Consider the following 23,167-nt stretch of genomic DNA (forward strand, 5'->3'; position numbering starts at 1 on the left):
AGGATAGAGAGAGGAAGAGAGATATAGAGGAAGAGAGAGAGGGGAAGAGAGAGGAAGAGAGAGGAAGAGAGAGAGGGGAAGAGAAAGAGAGAGAGAGGAAGAGAGAGAGAAGAAGAGAGAGAGGGGAAGAGAAGGAGAGAGAGACTCGGGGGAGAGAGAGGGGGAGAGGGAGAGAGATAGAGAGTGATCTGCTCCAATAGAGAGATGATGAGCAGACAGACAGAGTCGCCACTCACACAGAGCACAGGGAGAAAATGAGATTAGAGGGAAAAGGAAGAGGGGAGAAGAGAGGGATGGAGAAGAGAGAAAAGAGGGATGGAGAGGAAAGGAGTGGAGTAGAGTGCAGAGGAGAGGGATGGAGAGGAAAGGATTGGAGTAGAGTGCAGAGGAGCGGGATGGAGAGGAAAGGAGTGGAGTAGAGAGCAGAAGAGAGGGATGGTGAGGAAAGGAGTGGAGTAGAGAGCAGAAGAGAGGGATGGAGAGGAAAGGAGTGGAGTAGAGAGCAGAAGAGAGGGATGGAGAGGAAAGGAGTGGAGTAGAGAGCAGAAGAGAGGGATGGAGAGGAAAGGAGTGGAGTAGAGAGCAGAAGAGAGGGATGGAGAGGAAAGGAGTGGAGTAGAGTGCAGAAGAGAGGGATGGATAGGAAAGGAGTGGAGAGGGGAGAAGAGAGGGATGGAGAGGAAAGGAGTGGAGTAGAGAGCAGAAGAGAGGGATGGAGAGGAAAGGAGTGGAGTAGAGAGCAGAAGAGAGGGATGGAGAGGAAAGGAGTGGAGTAGAGAGCAGAGGAGAGGGATGGAGAGGAGAGAAGAGAGGGATGGAGAGGAAAGGAGTGGAGTAGAGAGCAGAAGAGAGGGATGGAGAGGAAAGGAGTGGAGTAGAGAGCAGAAGAGAGGGATGGAGAGGAAAGGAGTGGAGTAGAGTGCAGAAGAGAGGGATGGAGAGGAAAGGAGTGGAGTAGAGAGCAGAAGAGAGGGATGGAGAGGAAAGGAGTGGAGTAGAGAGCAGAAGAGAGGGATGGAGAGGAAAGGAGTGGAGTAGAGTGCAGAAGAGAGGGATGGAGAGGAAAGGAGTGGAGTAGAGAGCAGAAGAGAGGGATGGAAAGGAAAGGAGTGGAGTAGAGAGCAGAAGAGAGGGATGGAGAGGAAAGGAGTGGAGTAGAGAGCAGAGGAGAGGGATGGAGAGGAGAGAAAAGAGGGATGAAGAGGAGAGGACAGGAGTGGAGAGGGGAGAAGAGAGGGATGGAGAGGACAGGAGTAGAGAGGGGAGAGGAGGAGAGATGCCTTGTAAGCACTAAAGCACTTAAAGAGAAGATGTGGATAAAGCCGGTCGTTGCTGGAACTTTTCTTTTCCAAGTTAATGTGCAACATATGCATGGCTGTGGGCACTCTCCACGTCTCCCTCCATCTCTGTATCTCCATCTTTCACTCTCTCTATACCTCTCTATGTCCCTCTTTCCCAACCAACCAACCTACCTATCCTCTCTCTCTCCTTCCCCCTATCTCCCCCTCTCTCTCCCTCCCAGCAACAGCCACAGTAAAGACAAACAGTGTTTGTTCCTTCTGTCATCTCTGATCAGGTTTATTTTCCAGATGGGTGGTGTCGCCTGACGCTGTCTTCTTTCCTTCCTTCCCTGCTTCGCTGGGGGAGTCATTTGACTTTCAGGCAGTGCCCTCATCCATTACCATGACTGGAATAGAGTGTGGGCTTCTGGGGAGGTACACTCCCCAAACTGCCTTCCCCTCCTCTCTGAAACTAGGCAGTTCCAGTTACATAGAGAGGGATAGACAGAGAAAGAAAGAGGCAGCAGACTTTGTTTTCATCTCTGACAAGAGAAAATGAGGTCTTGATCCCAGAGACCAGGGTCCCCGATATAAACCAGGGCTATCTCCCAGCAACTGCCATCTGACTTAGACTCCACAGTGGCTCCCTGAATGCTTCATTCAGAGGACTCCTGCCTGGCTGTCTTCAGCAGTGGCAGGGTAGCAGCGTCAGATGTTTGAGCCACAATGGAGGGCCAGTGATCTCTGACATTGTGGCAGGGTCCCCTCTCCCTTTTAAAAGCAAGGGAGAAGGAGGATGACCCCTCACAGCTACTGCTAGCCCTCTCAAATCTCAGAGCTACAATGGACGGAGGCTAGGCTTTGTTCAAGGATCTGTTGCACCTCAAAAGGAATCCTTTATTGCGGGACATGGAGCTGCATGCAGAGGAGAATGGAGGAATAAAGGGAGAGAAATGGAGAATGGAGGGATGTTTGTGTGTGTTGCCAGGTACTGTTGAGAAGCTTTTTCATCTCTATTACTTCATTATCAGCCAACCTCCCGCTGGTATCTCTACCAATCAAACACACACACACAAGCACACTTGCATTCTGCTGTTTATTATAGAATCTGTGTGTAAGGATGTAGAGTAAATGTGTGTGTAAGGCAGGGCTCTTCCTGGATATAAACATGAGAGATGTGACCATGTGATTGGGCAGACAGGCAGACGGACCTAGCATCCTGGAATGTCAACACAGCACAGCTCCTCCCCACTAGGCACAGACGTCATTTCAACGGCTAGTTTTGATTTACAATTGGTCAACTAATGTGAATTCAACATGAAATCAACAAAAAAAATCTCCTTGTCATTATGTTAAAAGTTGGGTGAAAGAAGTATGAAATTCCCTTAATACAATCAGTTTTCCACGTTGATTCAAAGTCATCACATTGAATTATTTTGTAGAAATGACATGGAAACAACGTTGATTCAACCAGTTTGTGCCCAGTGGGTCTGTTCATTCCCTCCCTCACCAAAAATCGGCGCTCAAATGAAAAAGGGAAGTAACAAATGAGCAACTGACAACCCAAAACGAAACAGGTGGGGTTTTAAATTGGGTACTGAAATGCATCCATGGGGGGCCAAACACAAAGGTTGAGGCTCTGTTCAACAACCTAAAGCGGAAGACCTTAACAGAGGTGTAGCTCTTCCAACATCTCTTTTTCCAAACAAAGCACTGGGCCATCAGCCCTTAAATATAAGCTGTGCCAGCACAGATGAAACACCTTCTGATTAACGAGGACAACAGGTGCAATACATCCTGACCAATGAGGAGGATTCCAATCAGTACTCCACACCCAAAGAGAACCAACCTGGAAATAAAAAACAAAATTGAGAGAAAAACCAAAGCCTGTAACACTGGTTTAGAGGTGACTTATTGTGTACATAGGATTTCATTCATTCAGATCTAGGATCTGTTATTTTAGTAATCCCTTTATTTTTTTGAGCATATATAATATACACTGCTCAAAAAAATAAAGGGAACACTAAAATAACAGATCCTAGATCTGAATGAATGAAATATTCTTATTAAATACTTTTTCTTTACATAGTTGAATGTGCTGACAACAAAATCACACAAAAATTATCAATGGAAATCTAATTTATCAACCCATGGATGTCTGGATTTGGAGTCACACTCAAAATTAAAGTGGAAAACCACACTACAGGCTGATCCAACTTTGATGTAATGTCCTTAAAACAAGTCAAAATGGGGCTCAGTAGTGTGTGTGGCCTCCACGTGCCTGTATGACCTCCCTACAACGCCTGGGCATGCTCCTGATGAGGTGGTGGATGGTGTCGAATTTGCCAATCTTGGTGTTCTCTGGCAAATGCCAAACGTCCTGCACGGCGTTGGGCTGTAAGCACAACCCCCACCCGTGGACGTCAGGCCCTCATACCACCCTCATGGAGTCTGTTTCTGACCATCTGTTCTTGACTGTTTCAGACACATGCACATTTGTGGCCTGCTGGAGGTCATTTTGCAGGGCTCTGGCAGTGCTCCTCCTTGCACAAAGGCGGAGGTAGCGGTCCTGCTGCTGGGTTGTTGCCCTCCTATGGCCTCCTCCACATCTCCTGATGTACTGGCCTGTCTGCTGGTTGTGTTTCCATGCTCTGGGCACTATGCTGACAGACACAGCAAACCTTCTTGCCACAGCTCGCATTGATGTGCCATCCTGGATGAGCTGCACTACCTGAGCCACTTGTGTGGGTTGTAGACTCCGTCTCAAGCTACCACTAGAGTGAAAGCACCGCCAGCATTCAAAAGTGACCAAAACATCAGCCAGGAAGCATAGGAACTGAGAAGTGGTCTGTGGTCACCACCTGCAGAATCACTCCTTTATTGGGGGTGTCTTGCTAATTGCCTATAATTTCCACCTGTTGTCTATTCCATTTGCACAACATCATGGGAAATGTATTGTCAATCAGTATTGCTTCCTAAGTGGACAGTTTGATTTCACAGAAGTGTGATTGACTTGGAGTTACATTCTGTTGTTTAAGTGTTCCCTTTATTTTTTTGAGCAGTGTATATATATACACACACACTACCGTTCAAACGTTTGGGATCACTTAGAAATGTCCTTGTTTTTTGTCCATTAAATTAATATCAAATTGATCAGAAATACAGTGTAGACATTGTTAATGTTGTAAATGACTATTGTAGCTGGAAACGGCTGATTTTTAATGGAATATCTACATAGACGTACAGAGGCCCATTATCAGCAACCATCACTCCTGTGTTCCAATGGCACGTTGTGTTAGCTAATCCAAGTTTATCATTTTAAAAGGTGAATTGATCATTAGAAAACCCTTTTGCAATTATGGTAGCACAGCTGAAAACTGTTGTTCTGATTAAAGAAGCAATAAAACTGGCCTTCTTTAGACTAGTTGAGTATCTGGAGCATGAGCATTTGTGGGTTCGATTACAGGCTCAAAATGGCCAGAAACAAATAACTTTCTTCTGAAACTCGTCAGTCTATTCTTGTTCTGAGAAATGAAGGCTATTCCATGCGAGAAATTGCCAAGAAACTGAAGATCTCATACAACGCTGTACTCCCGTCACGGAACAGTGCCAACTGGCTCAACCAGAATAGAAATACGAGTGGGAGGCCCCAGTGCACAACTGAGCAAGAGGACATTAGAGTGTCTAGTTTGAGAAACAGACACCTCACAAGTCCTCAACTAGCAGCTTCATTAAATTGTACATGCAAAAGTCTCAATGTCAACAGTGAAGAGGCGACTCTGGGATGCTGGCCTTCTAGGCAGAGTGGCAAAGCAAAACCTTTCCTCAGGCTGGCCAATAAAAATAAAATAGTGAGATGGGAAAAAGAACACAGACACCTTTGACATTAAATTTGAACTCTGCCTAGAAGGCCAGCATCCTGGAGTCGCCTCTGACAGGATGTCCAAACACGAGCTCCTTCAGACTGAATCTGGAACTCTGACATGATGTCCAAACACGAGCTCCTTCAGACTGAATCTGGAACTCTGACATGATGTCCAAACACGAGCTCCTTCAGACTGAATCTGGAACTCTGACAGGATGTCCAAACACGAGCTCCTTCAGACTGAATCTGGAACTCTGACATGATGTCCAAACACGAGCTCCTTCAGACTGAATCTGGAACTCTGACATGATGTCCAAACACGAGCTCCTTCAGACTGAATCTGGAACTCTGACATGATGTCCAAACACGAGCTCCTTCAGACTGAATCTGGAACTCTGACATGATGTCCAAACACGAGCTCCTTCAGACTGAATCTGGAACTCTGACATGATGTCCAAACACGAGCTCCTTCAGGCTGAATCTGGAACTCTGACATGATGTCCAAACACGAGCTCATTCGGACTGAAACTGAGAGACTCCTGAACAACCTCCCGTGCTGCAAATAGCTGCACCGCTTCATCCCAGTCGTTCTCAGACTCAAAGCAGTAAGAACTCAACATAGACTTCAAAGTCTGATTAAATCTCTCAAGAGAACCTTGAGACTCTGTGTGATATGCACCTGGTAACACTCAACTGCTGTTGCACTTGCTTGAATACCTTTGACATTACATTTGAACCTAGGTCAGACTGCACTAACTGCGGAAGCCCAAACATGGAAAATAATTTCACAAGTAGCTTAACAATACTAGGAGCCGTGATGTTCCTCAGTGGAATGGCCTCTGGGAAACGAGTGGCAGCACACATGATGGTTAATCGCAATTGGATAATACTCCTTGCTTTGGGGAAAGGACCAATACAGTCCACCAGAAATCCTGCTGAAAGCAGTTATAGGCTGCAAAGGTGCAAGCAGCACAGCCCAGAGAAACGTACTGAATAACACATTCGTAAATGGCAAAAAAGACAGTCAAAAAATAAATCAGAAGAAACAAGGTTTTGAAGTGTCTGTCCTATATCTAGGAGATACACTATATATACAAAAGTATGTGGACACCCCTTCAAATTAGTGGGTTCGGCTATTTCAGCCACACCTGTTTCAGACAGGTGTATAAAATTAAGCACACAGCAATGCAATTTCCTTAGACAAACATTGGCCTTACTGAAGAGCTCAGTGACTTCCAATGTGGCAGTCATAGAAGGCCACCTTTCCATGACAAAATTAGTTTTCATCAGTCATGGAAGTGAAGGAGAAGTGGGGGGGCTTGGGCAAGTCGCTGCAGGGGCTGCTATGATGTTGGTCGGGGTTGGGGTAGCCAGGTGGAAAGCATGGCCAGCCGTAGTAAAATGCTTATTGAAATTCTCGATTATCATAGATTTATTGGTGGTGACAATGTTTCTTATCTTCAGTGCAGAGGACAGCTGGGAGGAGGTGCTCTTATTCTCCATGGACTTTACAGTGTCCCAAAACCTTTTGGAATTAGTGCTACAGGATACAACTTTCTGATTGAAAAAGCTAGTCTTTGCTTTCCTCACTGACTGAGTATATTGGTTCCTGACTTCCCTGAAAAGTTGCATATTGCGGGTGCTATTCGATGCTAATGCAGAAGGCCACAGGATGTTTTTGTGCTGGTCAAGGGCAGTCAAGTCTGGGGTGAACCAAGGGCTATATCTTTTCTTAGTTCTACATTTTTTGAATGGGGCATGCTTTTATAAGATGGTGAGGAAAGCACTTTCAAAGAACAGCCAAGCATCCTCTACTGACGGGATGAGGTCAATATCCTTCCAGGATACCTGGGCCTGGTCGATTAGAAAGGCCTTTTCACTGAAGTGTTTTAGGGAGTGTTTGACAGTGATGAGGGGTGGTCGTTAAACCGTGGACCCATTACGCACGCAGGCAATGAGGCAATGATCGCTGAGATCCTGGTTGAAGACAGCAGAGGTGTATTTAGAGGGCAAGTTGGTCAGGCGGATATCTAAGTGGGTGCCCATGGTTACGGATTTAGGGTTGTACCTGGTAGGTTCCTTGAATATTTGTGTGAGATTGAGGGCATCTAGCTAAGATTGTAGGATGACCTTGCCTTGATGACAGGTTTGTACACTCTTGGTTTCACACCCTGATATGTTTCACCTGTCTTTGTGATTGTCTCCACCCCCCCCCAGGTGTCTCCACCCCCCTCAACATTATCCCCTGTGTATTTATACCTGTGTTCTCTGCTTGTCTGTTGCCAGTTTCTTTTGTTTTGTCAAGCCTTCCAGTGTTTTTCCCTCTGTTCCTGTCTCTCGATTGTTCCTGTGTTCCCGGGTTTTATCCTTTTCTGCCTGCCCTGACCCTGACCCTGCCTGCCGTCCTATACCTTTACCACACCTATCTGGATTACTAACCCCTGCCTGCCCTTGACCTGTCTTTTGCATGCCCCTGTTGGATTAATAAATTGTTGTTACTTCGACGTTGTCTGCATCTGGGTCTTACCTGAAGCGTGATTCTTGGTATTCTCTCAACCATCTTAACCTGAAATATTTTTCCAACAGTGTTGAAGGAGTTCATACATATGCTGCTTTTCTCTCACTCTGCGGTCTAACTCATCTCAAACCATCTCAATTGGGTTGAGGTCGGCTGATGGTATTTGTGTTTTTGTATTTGTTATGGATCCCCATTAGCTGCTGCCAAAGTAGCAGCTACTCTTCCTGGGGTCCAGCAAAATTAAGGCAGTTTATACAATTTTAAAACATTGCAATACATTCACAGATTTCACAACATACTGTGTGCCCTCAGGTCCCTACTCCACCACTACCAGATATCTACAGTACTAAATCCATGCGTATGTTATCATGTGTGTGTGTGTGTGTGTGTGTGTGTGTGTGTGTGTGTGTGTGTGTGTGTGTGTGTGTATGCTACTGCGCCAATGTTTGTGTTGCTTCACCGTCCCCGCTGTTCCAAAATTGTTTTTTTTATCTGTTTTTTTTATCTAATTTTGCTGCTTGCGCCAGTTACCTGATGTGGAATAGAGTTCCATGTAGTCATGGCTCTATTTGGTACTGTGTGCCTCCCATTGTCTGTTCTGGACTTGGGGACTGTGAAGAGACCTCTTGTGCATGCATTCAGCATTCAACACATTCAACACATTCAACATTCTTGGGTAGCGGAATGACTTAGCTTCCCTCCAGGCCTGAGGGCACACGCTCTCTAGTAGGCTTAAATTGAAGATGTGGCAAATAGGAGTGACAATATCGTCTGCTATTATCCTCAGTAATTTTCCCATCTCGATTGTCAGACCCTGGTGCCTTGTCATTGTTGATAGACACCAATCATTTTTTTCACCTCTTCCACACTGACTTTACAGAATAAAAAAATAAAAAAGTATTGTCTTTCACAATTTGGTCTGATATACTTGGATTTGTAGTGTCAGCGTTTGTTGATGGCATGTCATCCATAAATTTGCTAATTTTGCCAATGAAAAAGTAATTAAAGTAGTTCACAATATCAGTGGGCTTTGTGATGAATCAGCCATCTGATTCAATAAATTAAGGAGCCGAGTTGGCTTTTTTCCCCAAAAATGTCATTTAAGGTGCCTCAAAGCTCTATGTAGTACGGTGTGCCTCCCATTGTCTGTTCTGGACTTGGGGACTGTGAAGAGACCTCTTGTGCATGTCTTGTGGGTGTCCGAGCTGTGTGCCAGTAGTTTAGACAGACAGCTCGGTGCATTCAACATGTCAATACCTCTCATAAATAAAAGTAGTGATGAAGTAAATCTCTCCTCCATTTTCAGCCAGGAGAGGTTGACATGCATATTATTAATATTAGCTCTCGGTGTACATCCAAGGGCCAGCCGTGCTGCCCTGTTCTGAGCCAATTGCAATTTTCCTAAGTCCTTTTTTGTAGCACCTCTCCACACGACTGAACAGTAGTCAAGGTGCGACAAAACTAGGGACTGTAGGACCTGCCTTGTTGATAGTGTTGTTAAGAAGGCAGAGCATCGCTTTATTGTAGACAGACTTCTCCCCATTTTAGCTACTACTGCATCAATATGTTATGACCATGACAGTTACCAATCTAGTGTTACTCCAAGCAGTTTAGTCATCTTAACTTGCTCAATTTTCACATAATTTATTACAAGATTTAGTTGAGGTTTAGGGTTTAGTGAGTGTTTTGTTCCAAATACAATGCTTTTAGTTTTAGAAATATTTAGGGCTAACTTATTCCTTGCCACCCACTCTGAAACTAACTGCAGCTCTTTGTTGAGTGTTGCAGTCATTTCAGTCGCTGTAGTAGCTGATGTGTATAGTGTTGAGTCATCCGCATACATAGAAACTCTGGCTTTACTCAGTCAGTGGCATGTCATTAGTACAAATTGAAAAAAAGCAAGGGCCCAAACAGCTACCCTGGGGAATTCCTGATTCTAACTGGATTATATTTGACAGGCTTCCATTAAAGAACACCCTCTGTGTTCTGTTAGACAAGTAACTCTTTATCCACATTATAACAGGAGGTGTAAAGCCATAACACATACGTTTTTCCAGCAGCAGACAATGATCGATAATGTCAATAGCTGCACTGAAGTCTAACAAGACAACCCCCACAATAATTTTTTCATCAATTTCTCTCAGCCAATCATCAGTCATTTGTGTAAACTTGTTGAATGTCCTTCCCTGTAAGCATGCTGAAATTCTGTTGTCAATTTGTTTACTGTAAAATTGTGTTGAATCTGGTCAAACACAATTTTTTCCAGAAGTTTACTAAGAGTTGATAACAGGCTGACTGGTCGGGTATTTGAGCCAGTAAAGGGGGCTTTACTATTCTTGGGTAGTGGAATGACTTGAGCTTCCCTCCAGGCCTGAGGGCACACGCTCTCTAGGAGGCTTAAATTGAAGATGTGGCAAATAGGAGTGTCAATATCGTCTGCTATTATCCTCAGTAATTTTCCCATCTCGATTGTCAGACCCTGGTGCCTTGTCATTGTTGATAGACACCAATCATTTTTTCATCTCTTCCACACTGACTTTACGGAATTAAAAAAAAACTATTATTGTCTTTCATACTTTGGTCTGATATACTTGGATGTGTAGTGTCAGCGTTTGTTGATGGCATGTCATCCCTGTTTGCTAATTTTGCCAATGAAAAAGTAATTAAAGTAGTTTACAATATCAGTGGGCTTTGTGATGAATGAGCCATCTGATTCAATAAATGAAGGAGCCGAGTTGTCTTTTTTTCCCAAAATTTCATTTAAGGTGCCCAAAGCTTTTTAATATCATTCTTTATATAACTTATTTTTGTTTTGTAGTGTAGTTTATTTTTAATTTTTATTTAGTTTAGTCACATTATTTTTTTATTTGCAGTACATTTGCCAATCAGTTGGGCTGCCAGACTTATTTGCCATACCTTTGGCCTCATCCCTCTCCAACATACAATTTTTCAATTCTTCATCAATCCAAGGGGATTTAACAGTTTTTACAGTCATTATCTTAATGGGAATAAGTAGTTTCATAAATTCATCAAGTGCAGCGTCTGGTTGCTCCTCATTACACACCACAGACCAGCAAATATTCTTTATGAATCACTACAAAACTTATTAGCTATTATTAGTGTGACCTCTTATACATTATATTAGGTCCAGCCTTTGGAACTTTGGTTTTCCTAGATATGGCTATTATATTGTAATCACTACATCCTATGGATTTGGATACTTCTTTAAAGAAAATATCTGAAGCGTTAGTGAAAATGTGATCAATATATGATTGATGATTTAATTAATGTGCTGTTTGTAACTACCCTAGTAGGTTGATTGACAACCTGATCCAGGTTGCAGGCACTGGTTACAGTTTGACATTTTTTCCAGATTTTGCAGCTTGATGAATGCCAGTCAATATTTCAATCACCCAGAAAATATACTTCTCTGTTTATATCACTTATATCATCAAGCATTTCACACATATTATCCAGGCACTGACTGTTAGCACTTGGCAGTCTATAGCAGCTTCCCACAAGAATGGGCTTTAGGTGAGGCAAATGAACCTGTAGCCATATTACTTCAACAGTATTTAACATTAGACCGTCTCTAAGCTTTACAGGAATGTGGTTCTGAATATAGACCGCAACACCGCCTCCATTGGCATTTCTGTCTTTCGGTAGATGTTATAATCATGTATCACTACCACTGTTTCATCAAAGGTATTATCAAAGTGAGTTTCAGAGATAGTCAGAATATGAATGTCATCTGTTACAAGCAAGTTACTCTCCTGCTACAGCCGGCTCGTCAGGCTCTCTTGTCTCAGCCGGATTGCCAGACTCTCCGGCTACAGCCGGCTCGTCAGGCTCTCATGTCTCAGCCGGATTGCCAGACTCTCCTGCTACAGCCGGTTCGTCAGGCTCTCATGTCTCAGCCGGATTGGCAGACTCTCCTGCTACAGCCGGCTCGTCAGGCTCTCATGTCTCAGCCGGATTGCCAGACTCTCCTGCTACAGCCGGCTCGTCGGGCTTTCATGCCTTCACCGGATCGCCAGGATCCCCTGCTTCCACAGGCTCATCAGGCTCTCATGCCTCAGCCAGATCGCCAGGCTCAGCAAGTCTGTCAGGTTCCCACGCCCCAGCCGGCGACAGGTTCCCGTGCATCATCAGGGGTGACCGGTCTGCTCCTGATCCCCGGGACCGTCCTTCTGGTTGGCGTCCTGCGGACGGAGCCGCGACTCAGGGAGGGGGTACTGTCACGTGTGCTCCCTCTCCGGCCTCTAGGTCACCAGGTTGCTCAATATGGCGCACATCTGTCACCATCGTTACGCACACCTGAGCATCATCAGACTCACCTGGATTCCATCACTTCCCTGATTACCTTCCCTATATATGTCACTCTCTTTGGTTCATTCCCCAGGCGTAATTGTTTCTGTTTTAGTTTCGTGTCTATGTGCTGTTAGTGTTTCTTGTTTTGTATTATGTTCCATTTATTTTAAAACACTCACTCCCTGAACTTGCTTCCCGACTCTCAGCGCAAATCGTTAAGACTTGGTCTTTAACAAAATAAAGAAAAATACCAACCCTACCTTGTCACAACACAAGTGATTTGCTCAAAAAAAAAATCCACAAATGTACTTTTAACAAGGCACATCTGTTCATTGAAATCCATTCCACGTGACTACCTCATGAAGCTGGTTGAGAGAATGCCAAGAGTGTGCAAAGCTATCAAGGCAAAGGGTGGATACTTTGAACAATCTCAAATATAAAATATATTTTGATTTGTTTAACACTGTTTTGGTTACTATATGATTCTATATGTGTTATTTCATAGTTTTGATGTCTTCACTATTATTCTACAATGTAGAAAATATAATATATAAATTAAAACCCTGGAATGAGTATGTGTGTCCAAACTTTTGACTGGTACTGTACGTGGTGGTCTTCTTTCAGTTCTACAAAAACAAAATAACCTACATTTCAGTAAACACTACAGTAATACGGTATACAAGATAAACATGTAACAAGTAGTATAGCTCCCAACTTCATACAGTAATAAATGAAACATTTACTTCGTTTTTTCCTTACAGTACGTATTGCAATCTACAGTCTTTCCTGTGCTTCATGTTGTTCTACTGTCAAGTAGTAAAAGTAGTAGAGCGGTCCAATGTCTGCAGTACATACCTATTCTCATTTTGGAACATCCGGATGATGGATGCTACGCTGAAGCGGCTCAGATTGGGCTGCACTCTCTTCCCAGCCTCTCAAGGTCAAACCATGGCTCAGATTGGGCAGCACTCTCTGTCCAGCCTCTCTCAAGGTCAAACCATGCTTGACCAAATGGTCCACCACAATCGCCTGAATTTCATCAGAGATTACTCTTCTTGTTCTTGTTCTACCTCCATCCCCACCTCTACCTCTACCTCTTTATGCCAAGTAAAATGTAAAAGTATTTACTATGCATCAAATTCCTCACATTAAGCAAACCAAATGGCACCATTCTTGTTTTTTTTATTTATGACAGACATAGGCACACGCCAACACTCAGACATAATTTCCAAACACATTATTTGTGTTTAGTGAGTCCGCCAGATAAGAGTCAGTAGGGATGACATTATGTAATATCGATAGATGTGTGAATTGGATCATATTCCTGTCCTGCCTGAGCCTTCGAATTGTAACAAGTACTTTTAGGTGTCAGGGAAAATATGTGAGTAAAAAGTGTATTATTTTCTTTAGGAATGAAATGGAGTAAAAGTTGTCAAAAATATAAATAGTAAAGATCTCCCAAAAACCGACAAAAGTAGATACTTCAAAGTATTTTTACACCACTGCCCTTTTGTTATGTCCCCCCCCTTTTGTTATGTCCCCCCCAAAACAAACCCTCAACATAAAAAGGGAAGTAACAAAAGAGCCACTGACAACCCAAAACTGAACAGGTGGGGTTTTAAATTAGCTACTGAAATGCATCCATGGGGGGCCTACTGAGCACTGGCCAACTCCAGTTGGGTCTTAAAAGATCCCCACCATGGACACCCACTGGATTTGATATCCGACTAACTCAAAGAACCAACTACGGAAAGGGAGTGAAAATAAAAGTGAGGATAACCCAACTAGGGAAAACAGAAAGATAAAGTCCTAACACAGACACACTAAACAGAGGGGTTGCTCTTCCACCATCTCTTTTTCCAACCGAAGCACTGGGCCACTTAAATACCTTCTGACTAACGAGGACAACAGGTGCAACTTATCCTGACCAAATAGGATGATTCCAATCAGTACGCCATAACCAAAGCGAACCAACCTGGAAATTGAAAACAAAATTGAGAGAAAATCCAAAGCCTCTAACACTGGTTTAGAGGTGACTTATTGTGTACATAGGGTTGTATATATTGTTTTGGTGTATATTTATTATCATGTGTCCATTGCTTTTACTATATACTGAAGAATAAAGAGTCTACTCTATAGTCCCTATCGGCAGTCCAGGCGGAGGAGCTAATGCTAACCCTGTGTTCTTCATCTCCCTAGTCCCGTGTTCTTCATCTCCCTAGTCCCACACAAGCGCTAAATCAGTATACTAGCCATCCTACAACAGTCCATCCTCTCCCTATTCCCTTGTCCCTACCCACAGCCCAGGCAAGGTGCAGGAACTAACTAACTCTGCAGCTCAGGTGCAGGAACTAACTAACACTGCAGCTCAGGTGCAGGAGCTAACTAACTCTGCAGCTCAGGTGCAGGAACGAACTAACTCCGCAGCTCAGGTGCAGGAGCTAACTAACTCTGCAGCTCAGGTGCAGGAACTAACTAACTCTACAGCTCAGGTGCAGGAACTAACTAACTCTGCAATCCAGGAACTAACTAACTCTGCAGCCAAGGTGCAGGAACAAACTAACTCTGCAGCCCAGGTGCAGGAACTAACTAACTCTGTAGCCCAGGTGCAGGAACTAACTAACTCTGCAGCCCAGGTGCAGGAACTAACTAACACTGCAGCCCAGGTGCAGGAACTAACTAACTCTATAGCTCAGGTACAGGAACTAACTAACTCTACAGCCCAGGTGCAGGAACTAACTAACTATGTAGCCCAGGTGCAGGAACTAACTAACTCTGCAGCTCAGGTGCGGGAACTAACTAACTCTGCAGCCCAGGTGCAGGAACTAACTAACTCTATAGCTAAGGTGCAGGAACTAACAAACTCTGCAGCCCAGGTGCAGGAACTAACTAACTATGCAGCCCAGGTGCAGGAACTAACTAACTCTGTAGCCCAGGTGCTGGAACTAACTAATACTGCAGCCCAGGTACAGGAGCTAACTAACTCTGCTGCCCAGGTGCAGGAACTAACTAACTCTGCAGCCCAGGTGCTTGAGTCCCTCTACCACAGCCAAATCCCTTAATCCCCACACATACACCCTAGCACCTCGTCCCTACTCTAGCCACGTCCCCTCCCTAGTCTCTATCCTAACCCACAGCCCCATGTGTGCACACACACACACACACACACACACACGAAAAATAAGGTGGATAGAGCCCTGCCTTACAGACTCATCCTGAGCTAAATAATGTTTGTGTGCAGCTGGTAGGCTATATACAGCAAGCTGTGGGGGGGTTTATATTGATAAACAACTGTCTGAACTCAGAGAGGAGAGAACAGAGAACAGCTTGGTCTCTCGCTGGGATATTACAGGTGCTGAAGTACATGGTGATGCTCACTCAGTGTTGTGTTACAGAACATATGGGCGCTATGCTGACAACCACTTACTGCATTTAATCAGTCAGCCATATACGGCATATCATACTGTTTAATTAGTCAGCCAAACATATCATACTGTATAATCAGTCAGCCATACACAGCATATCATACTGTTTAATCAGTCAGCCATACACAGCATATCATACTGTTTAATCAGTCAACCATACACAACATATCATACTGGTAGCTAAGGGCATACTATATGGGGATGAATTCTATACAATGAGTCAGACTCAACATGATAGAGATGATGTTGGTGTGAAGACTGTAGACACGTGTTTAGAAAGATGGAGAAATACCATAGAGCTAGTCTTGAAGACACATGATAGAGAACATAGAATGGTACAGATGTAGGATCTTCATTTGAGCCAGTTTGCAACTGCAGGACATTCTGCAGCAACAGGAAATGTGAATTATTATGTAGATTATAATCAATGGACATGTCTTGTAGGGGTTGATACATTTTATGTTAGGGCAAATCAAGTCTAAAATGTTAAAGTGGAAAATACAAACTTTAGAAGCCTTTTCAAACCTAGAATATACTAAAAGTGAGCATTTCCTGCTGTGCAGGAAAATTCTCATTAAAAAAGAAAGATATAGAGCGAGAGAGTGAGAGAGGTAATCCTAACAACAATACGTTTGGCTGACTATCCATGGACATCCAGAAATGTTTACTCAATGCAGTTCTGGTGCTGTGGACGTGGCTTCAATCATCAGTTAGAAGATGAGGCCATTGAGCGCAAACTTGAGAGTTGTGAAAATATTTTGCAACTTCCGGTGCACGTTTACTGTGAACACTGAGGCTGTACCCGCTTTAAGTTAGTTTTAACAGTGGTCAAGTACGCTACTGTGGCTATTTGATCCTAATGTATGTCTATCAGAGTGGCCTACCATAAAAAAAGAGAAAATGCATCACATAACATTTTAACAGCTGTTCTATCATTCAGCCTACAGTAGCAGCCAATGTGCGGTGTTCAATGTAGGCCTACATATTTAACTCAGTGATGGCCTAGGAACAGTGGGTTAACTGCTTTGTTCAGGGGCAGAACGACAGATTCTTACCCTGTTAGCTTAGGGATTCAATCTAGCAACCTTTCGGTTAGGCTAGCTGCTGCCCCTACATGAGACTTTTGAAAAAATATGCAAGGCTTGACATGAACCTGTTTAACTACTTGTCCTTCAGACAAGGAGGTGACTGAAAATGTTGTTGTGTTGTTTGATGCCAGAAACCACTTTACAAAATAAAATGTTTCATTATTCCCATACCATTATTACAGAGAATCAGACACTTGGATACTTAGCTTATTCAAGCTTGTCTCAAAATACAACACTGCCCCTTTAAGACAAAAAAAGGCCCTTTACCTGACTCGCTTTCAAAGATAGAAATGCACACGTTTTGTGTTCTTGTAAGAAGGAATCACTCCCCCATTGCAGACTACACGTTATCTATAACTAGGCTAACAACTCACTAACTAACAAAGGATATGAACAAATGTGTACACGTCGCTACATCTCACTTTGATCTCAAAACAAACGCACCTACTCACAACCACTCATGCTGTAAAAACAGTCCAGTTGAAAGTGAATGGCACAGATCCATATATGCCATGAGGGTGTGGTATATGGCCAATATACCACTGCTACGGGCTGTTCTTAGGCAGGACCTGGATCCAGCCCTCAGCCGTGGTATATTGGCCATATACCACAAACCCCCGAGGTGCCTTATTGCCATTATAAACTGGTTACCAATGTAATTAGAGCATACCCGTGGTATACAGTGTGATATACCACGGTTGTCAGCCAATCAGCATTCAGGGATCGAACCACCCAGTTTATAATCGCATATAGGCCTACTGCAGCTCTGATTGGTTATGATGCACCGGTCTGTGTAGAGTACAGGCTTAAGTCGTGCCTGTCAATGTAATAGAATCCTACTCCCATGCATTCTGCTTACAACAAAATCTCATGCATAGTTTGTTTTGTTTTGGTATGTTGCATTGAAAGTGGCTTGAATATTGCCTTTATTCGATCACAATTCCCACTGTAAAGGGAAACGTTGACATTGTTAACTAATGGGGAAAACTCTAGGAAGTTGCATAAAGTTCAATCTCGTGCTTCTCTGCGCATGTTGATATTTCTTCTGCATGGCAGTCCCAGGGGAGCTGCACGCCCGCGCTCAGCTTAGAGGGAACATTGATGACAACCGACTCACAGCTAGCAGGCGGTCTAATATTCTACAACCTGCTGGCAGGTTTGTCGCATCTGCATTTGTCAGTACGGAAACCCCTCGTGTGTGTGTGTCTGTGTGTGTGTTCAGACTCACTAAACCAGATGATTTTCATCTGTGGACTCCCTGTGTTGAGAGACGTTGCCAAGCAACACTGTCCACACCACAATGTTGCTAACATACACATTTCTCAGAACTACATCTAGAGGATTAAGATCAATAACTAAATACTAGGAATCCTAAACCAAGAGGGCGAGAGAGAGAGAGAAAGAGAGAGAGAAGTATGATGAAAAAACTTGTCAGTCACAGTGTTTAGAAAACAGTTTCAATTCAGACAGTTCAGTTTCTTAAAACCTCTTAAGGATCTGACCCTTTTTTTTCCAGTTTTCGCCTAAAATGACATACCCAAATCTAACTGCCTGTAGCTCAGGACCTGAAGCAAGGATACGCATGTCCTTGATACCATTTGAAATGAAACTCTTTGAAGTTTGTGGTATTCTGAAATTAATGTCGGAGAATATAACACATTAGATCTGGATAAAGATAATACAAATAAAAAAAAATGTGTTCATCTTCTTTGAAACGCAAGAGAAAGGTCACAATGTACTATTCCAGGTTAGGCACAATTACAGATTTTGGCTACTAGATGGCAGCAGTGTATGTGAAAAGTTTTAAACAGATCCAATGAACCATTGCATTTCTGTTCAAAATGTTGTATAAAGTCTGCCCAAATGTGCCTAACTGGTTTATTAATACATTTTCAAGTGCATAACTGTGCACTCTCCTCAAACAATAGCATGGTATTATTTCACTGTAATAGCTACTGTAAATTGCAGTTAGATGAACAAGAATTTAAGATTTCTTCCCATATCAGATATGTCTATGTCCTGGAAAATGTTCTTGTTACTTACAACCTCATGCTAATCACATTAGCCTACGTTAGCTCAACTGTCCCGCGGGGCAGACACTGATCCTGTAGAGGTTAAAATGTGCCTCAGATCAAAGCTGTGAGATTTTCCAACTGAAAAATTCCATGAACTTGTACTGATACGAATGTCCACATACTTCCAGTCAGAAAAGGCTGATTCATTCTATTTCAACCATAGACAAACTGTTTATCTCATGATGTTCTCTCCAACTGTTTGGACAAGATCCTTGTTGGCTAGCACATGAGACATGTTCTAATCTACCTTTCTGGTATTGAAAACGCTGTAAACACTTACTGGAATTGTCCGATTGAATAAAGTCTAAACAATTCAGTGACATGTTATCATGTATAAATGTCACTATTTTTTCAAAGTTGATGAAGTATTACAAGAGAGTTAGTACTGCTGAGGGAAAAGACACTACGTGTCGCACGCACGCGCGCACACACACACACACACACACACCATCTGCTTTCCTCCAGTAACCTATGTTCAAGAGCCAAGTGTTCTTCACTCTCACCTCTGAGAATCTCACACCCACACACAGACCCTTTATTCCCTACTCTCAGCACCTACACACAGACCGTTAATTCCCTACTCTCAGCACCTACACACACAGACCCTTTATTCCCTAATCTCAGCACCTACACACAGACCGTTAATTCCCTACTCTCAGCACCTACACACACAGACCCTTTATTCCCTAATCTCAGCACCTACACACAGACCGTTAATTCCCTACTCTCAGCACCTACACACACAGACCGTTAATTCCCTACTCTCAGCACCTACACACACAGACCCTTTATTCCCTACTCTCAGCACCTACACACAGACCCTTTATTCCCTACTCTCAGCACCTACACACAGACCCTTTATTCCCTAATCTCAGCACCTACACACAGACCGTTAATTCCCTAATCTCAGCACCTACACACACAGACCCTTTATTCCCTACTCTCAGCACCTACACACAGACCCTTTATTCCCTACTCTCAGCACCTACACACACAGACCCTTTATTCCCTACTCTCAGCACCTACACACACAGACCCTTTATTCCCTAATCTCAGCACCTACACACACAGACCCTTTATTCCCTACTCTCAGCACCTACACACACAGACCCTTTATTCCCTAATCTCAGCACCTACACACAGACCCTTTATTCCCTACTCTCAGCACCTACACACACAGACCCTTTATTCCCTAATCTCAGCACCTACACACACAGACCCTTTATTCCCTAATCTCAGCACCTACACACAGACCCTTTATTCCCTACTCTCAGCACCTACACACACAGACCCTTTATTCCCTAATCTCAGCACCTACACACACAGACCCTTTATTCCTTACTCTCAGCACCTACACACACAGACCCTTTATTCCCTAATCTCAGCACCTACACACACAGACCCTTTATTCCCTAATCTCAGCACCTACACACAGACCCTTTATTCCATACTCTCAGCACCTACACACACAGACCCTTTATTCCCTAATCTCAGCACCTACACACACAGACCCTTTATTCCCTAATCTCAGCACCTACACACAGACCGTTAATTCCCTACTCTCAGCACCTACACACACAGACCCTTTATTCCCTAATCTCAGCACCTACACACAGACCCTTTATTCCCTACTCTCAGCACCTACACACACAGACCCTTTATTCCCTACTCTCAGCACCTACACACACAGACCGTTTATTCCCTACTCTCAGCACCTACACACAGACCGTTAATTCCCTACTCTCAGCACCTACACACACAGACCGTTTATTCCCTAATCTCAGCACCTACACACACAGACCGTTTATTCCCTACTCTCAGCACCTACACACAGACCGTTAATTCCCTACTCTCAGCACCTACACACACAGACCGTTTATTCCCTAATCTCAGCACCTACACACACAGACCCTTTATTCCCTACTCTCAGCACCTACACACACAGACCCTTTATTCCCTACTCTCAGCACCTACACACACAGACCGTTTATTCCCTAATCTCAGCACCTACACACAGACCCTTTATTCCCTAATCTCAGCACCTACACACACAGACCCTTTATTCCCTAATCTCAGCACCTACACACAGACCCTTTATTCCCTACTCTCAGCACCTACACACACAGACCCTTTATTCCCTAATCTCAGCACCTACACACACAGACCGTTTATTCCCTAATCTCAGCACCTACACACAGACCCTTTATTCCCTAATCTCAGCACCTACACACACAGACCCTTTATTCCCTAATCTCAGCACCTACACACAGACCCTTTATTCCCTACTCTCAGCACCTACACACACGTTTTTTTTTGTGGCTGATTGTACAAACTTTGTCATTCAATATGTGGTTCAATAATTTGTGACACAGAACGCCCTGTAATTTGTGTAAAGGTTATGTCGTAATAATGTCCTACCCTCTCCCCCCAAACGTCCTACTAATGTACTGGGTCTGAATAATCCCTCCTAACCCTGGGTGACTTTGGATAGAGGGACAAGCTTGAGGACGGAGATGGCAACTGTATCTCAACACATGATGTTGTAGTAATGATGTGTGTACAGGGTCGGTGTGTGTGTGTTGTTATAATGGTGTGTCTATGGGGACGGGGATGGGTGTGAGTGTTGTTATAATGGTGTGTCTATGGGGACGGGGATGGTGTGTCTTGTTATAATGGTGTGTCTATGGGGATGGTGTGTGTTGTTATAATGGTGTGTCTATGGGGACGGGGATGGTGTGTGTTGTTATAATGGTGAGTCTATGGGGACGGGGATGGGCGTGAGTGTTGATATAATGGTGTGTCTATGGGGATGAGGTGTGTTGTTATAATGGTGTGTCTATGGGGAAGGGGATGGGCGTGAGTGTTGATATAATGGTGTGTCTATGGGGATGGGGATGGGGTGTGTTGTTATAATGGTGTGTCTATGGGGATGGGGTGTGTTGTTATAATGGTGTGTCTATGGGGACGGGGATGGGCGTGAGTGTTGATATAATGGTGTGTCTATGGGGACGGGCGTCATTCTCCAGTTGGCTCAGTGAAAGATGCCTGAAAGATGAGCTGCATTTAGGCTGCTTGACTTGGTACAATAGTCTGTCTGTCTGTCTGTCTGTCTGTCTGTCTGTCTGTCTGTCTGTCTGTCAGTCCGTCCGTCCGTCCGTCCAAGCCGCACTGCTTCTTAACACAGCACGCATCCAACCCGGAAGCACCAATGTGTCGGAGGAAACACCACACACACCTTACCTTCTTATCAAACATCTGTCTTAGTCCAACCATCCCATACCCTGAAAGTATCCTCCAACCTAAAGGTGCTTACCTTTTTTAGAAGCCTCACAGAATCCTCACTTGGGAATCCAGAGAACAACTTCTTCCTGTTAAAAAAAAGATTAAGAAAGAAAATGATATTACCCACCGTGATTTAGTCAGCGAGAACAAAGCTTTAAGACTTGAGTCATTTGTCATTTCCTTCAAGGTTATTTATCAAGCCAGGAGAGTGAGTGTGTGTGTGCGCGTGTGTGCGCACGTACATGTGTGTGCGTGTTAGGTAGGGCTGTGGTGGTCATGAAATTTTGTCGGTCAGTGATTGTCATGCAAATAACTGCTGGTCTCATGGTAATTGACCATTCATTAACGAAAACATGTTTGGCATCTTCCACGCATAGCTTACCAGCCCCCGATGCAGACCTTTGGAACATCTACATTTAAAAAAAAACGAATAAATCCATTTAACTTCTTGCTCCTACTTGAGACGCAGATGTCTCAAGTAGGCACCTAGAAATGCAAATGCGCTACGCTAAATGCTAAATGTACTCGTTAAAACTCAAACGTTCATCAAAATACACATGCAGGGTATTGAATTAAAGCTACACTCGTTGTGAATCTAGCCAACGAGTCAGATTTTTAAAATGCTTTTCGGCGAAAGCATGAGAAGCTATTATCTGATAGCATGCAACACCCCAAAATGCCTGAATGCGACGTAAACAAAGATTTAGCGTAGCCGGCGCTACACAAAACGCAGAAATAAAATATAAAACATTCATTACCTTTGACAAGCTTCTTTCTTGGCACTCCTATATGCCCCATAAACATCACTATTGGGTCTTTTTTTCTATTAAATCGGTCCATATATACCCAAAATAGCTTTCTATGGAAGCTGTGTAATTCAGAAAAAAACATTGTTTTAAAACGCAGCGTCATTTTTTAAAATTAAAAAAGTCGACGATAAACTTTCACAAAACACTTTGAAATACTTTTGTAATCCAACTTTAGGTATTAGTAAACGTTTATAATCTATCAAAATGATTACAGGGCGATGTGTATTCAATAGCTCCTCGTCTTCAAATCAATGGCTGAAAATGTGCACTTCAAAACATCCTGGCGGAGACCGGAAGAAATTGAATCCAGTTAGTTGGATTTACCAACAAAAATCTCCCCGGAAAATGACGACAATGGCGACATCGTGTGGAATCTGTAGGAATTGCATGCAGGTCCATAATTCATTTTGTGCCCTTTTAACAACCCATGAAAGTGACGCATGGAAATTATTTTTAGCTTTCAGAGAGCAGTTTTTCTTGCGCTTTTCGATGAAACACACAATCTGTTATAGTC

General features: G+C 43.5%; 1 protein-coding gene across 2 annotated transcripts in view; it reads right to left on the reverse strand.

Moving 5' to 3' along the window:
• LOC139384026 (alpha-(1,6)-fucosyltransferase-like) overlaps positions 1-23,167 on the reverse strand; it is a 181,353-nt gene that overhangs the window by 88,137 nt on the left and 70,049 nt on the right. Inside the window, exon 2 of one of the 2 annotated variants that reach the window (XM_071128656.1) lies at positions 21,876-21,930. The exons of the other annotated variant lie outside the window; for it this stretch is intronic. The gene's annotated coding sequence lies outside the window, so the exon portion shown is untranslated. The remainder of the gene's footprint in view (positions 1-21,875; positions 21,931-23,167) is intronic. 2 annotated transcript variants of the gene reach the window in all.

The sequence above is a fragment of the Oncorhynchus clarkii genome, chromosome 25, assembly GCF_045791955.1.
Source record: "Oncorhynchus clarkii lewisi isolate Uvic-CL-2024 chromosome 25, UVic_Ocla_1.0, whole genome shotgun sequence".
Lineage (NCBI taxonomy): Eukaryota > Metazoa > Chordata > Actinopteri > Salmoniformes > Salmonidae > Oncorhynchus > Oncorhynchus clarkii.